At 58.6% G+C, this 2,500-nt stretch overlaps 1 non-coding gene across 1 annotated transcript in view; it reads right to left on the reverse strand.

Annotated features, from left to right (window-relative positions):
* LOC124730241 overlaps positions 1-899 on the reverse strand; it is a 1,909-nt gene extending 1,010 nt beyond the window's left edge. The window contains exon 1 of the ribosomal RNA XR_007007956.1: positions 1-899. This exon is cut by the window's left edge and continues 1,010 nt beyond it. This is a non-coding gene — a ribosomal RNA (small subunit ribosomal RNA).
* Between the last annotated feature and the right edge of the window lie 1,601 nt (positions 900-2,500).

The raw sequence follows: 2,500 nt of genomic DNA on the forward strand, positions 1-2,500 counted from the left end.
CATGCACACAGTATTCAGGCGGGCTTGCCTGCTTTAAGCACTCTAATTTGTTCAAAGTAAACGTGCCGGCCCACCGAGACACTCAATAAAGAGCACCCTGGTAGGATTTCAACGGGGTCCGCCTCGGGACGCACGAGCACGCACGAGGCGGTCGCACGCCTTCAGCTCGCCCCACCGGCAGGACGTCCCACGATACATGCCAGTTAAACACCGACGGGCGGTGAACCAACAGCGTGGGACACAAATCCAACTACGAGCTTTTTAACCGCAACAACTTTAATATACGCTATTGGAGCTGGAATTACCGCGGCTGCTGGCACCAGACTTGCCCTCCAATAGATACTCGTTAAAGGATTTAAAGTGTACTCATTCCGATTACGGGGCCTCGGATGAGTCCCGTATCGTTATTTTTCGTCACTACCTCCCCGTGCCGGGAGTGGGTAATTTGCGCGCCTGCTGCCTTCCTTGGATGTGGTAGCCGTTTCTCAGGCTCCCTCTCCGGAATCGAACCCTGATTCCCCGTTACCCGTTACAACCATGGTAGGCGCAGAACCTACCATCGACAGTTGATAAGGCAGACATTTGAAAGATGCGTCGCCGGTACGAGGACCGTGCGATCAGCCCAAAGTTATTCAGAGTCACCAAGGCAAACGGACCGGACGAGCCGACCGATTGGTTTTGATCTAATAAAAGCGTCCCTTCCATCTCTGGTCGGGACTCTGTTTGCATGTATTAGCTCTAGAATTACCACAGTTATCCAAGTAACGTGGGTACGATCTAAGGAACCATAACTGATTTAATGAGCCATTCGCGGTTTCACCTTAATGCGGCTTGTACTGAGACATGCATGGCTTAATCTTTGAGACAAGCATATGACTACTGGCAGGATCAACCAGGGAGCTGCGTCAACTAGAGCTGAGCAGCCGGCCGCCCGGGAGTGTGTCCCGGGGGCCCGCGCGAACACGCAAGCGTCCGCTCAATCATTCTGCAAACAGGAGGAGGCTGAGCTCCCCTGCACAATACACCTCGAAACCCTCTCAGGTCCCGGCGGCGCGCAGCGCCGTCCCAAGTACTTGGTCGGGTTCGAGAGAGGCGCAATCGCCCGGAGTTAGGCGAGTAGACGCTTTCGGTGCGACCACCCGTGCTCCCAACTGAGCTTGCCGCTGCCGACAGAGGCCCGGGAGCGTGCTGTCGTGGCATTGCCGGCGGGAGACAACACGCGCCACCTACGGTGACCGGCAGCTCCAACGCCAGCGCCACAGAAGGACAAAAGCCCCACTTGGGTGCCGAAGCGAACTCTCCCAGCACAGCGCACGCGCCAACACATCCGCACAGCTGCGATACAAACCACCAGCGAGAACCGCTGGGGCGACCGAGCAGCAGACGGCGTCGCGGCGCCGAGCGCCGGGCGGCGGCGCATCCTCAACGCACACAGTCCTCAATCGGACCAGCACACTGAAGATGTCCACCGCGCTTCGCACCGGGCCCGCGAGGACCTACTTTGGCCGCACGGCGCCGCGCGCAGGGTGCGCCGGCGCGCAGCTGCGACGCCTGCCGCGTCCGTCGGCCGGCGCGCCTGCCACTGGCCGCCCCCACCAGCCGGCTGTAGCGCGTGCGCCCACGCACCGCGCGGCCAGCACGCCGGGAGGCGCCCCCTCACCGGCCGGGGACGGTCCCACCCAGCCACCGCCGCGTATCGCTTCACACCCAGATGCCGTTCAGTTTCGTCGGCATGGTGGGTATCGCTGGAACAACCGGTTAGTACCTCAACCTATCGTCGCCATCACCGATTCACCCCTAGCGAGAACAACCGCACCACAACAGGTTACCATTTGTTCATTTGCGTAACTTCACCAGAAAACGCAGGCGTCCATCGCCATTTGCAACTTCAACGATTATTGCATGCCTGTGTCAGGTGTCACGCCACACTACGTCTGCCCACATACACGCAACAAAATGTGCACGCCTAGACAATACGTGGAAGGTGGCCCCCGTACGTATGCGATGTCCATTGCTCGAACGACTGTCAACCGGCCTCTGTAGCATGTCGCAGATATGGAACGCGGTGCACCATGCCATCACGGTGTGTGAGGAGAGACGACTAGGTCCGAATACATCAACAGACAGCTCATGCTGATCGCCATCCACGGCGTCCGTTCCTCCCACACGTCTCTATGGCGTACCACACTGCAATCCAGCTCTCATAGGGAGACGACACGTAGCTGCGTGCACAATATTTGCACTGTATGGTCCGCCGTTTTTGGGCGCAGTCGTTGTGCGGTCACACATGTGCCACGATGTATCATTCAGTACATAAGGACGAATGTGCAGTACAGATTGTGGTTCACGCGTACGACATCAGCGGACAGTTGACACAGGCCGCACCACAACGTAGCCTGAGTACGTCGCATGCGAAGGGCATTGAACATGCAAACTTCTCACCAACCAGCTTGCGAAGGCAGGGGGCAAGGTGGGGACGTGGGGAGGGGCGGCATGTACG

Source organism: Schistocerca piceifrons, unplaced genomic scaffold, assembly GCF_021461385.2.
Source record: "Schistocerca piceifrons isolate TAMUIC-IGC-003096 unplaced genomic scaffold, iqSchPice1.1 HiC_scaffold_1234, whole genome shotgun sequence".
Classification (NCBI taxonomy): Eukaryota; Metazoa; Arthropoda; class Insecta; order Orthoptera; family Acrididae; genus Schistocerca; species Schistocerca piceifrons.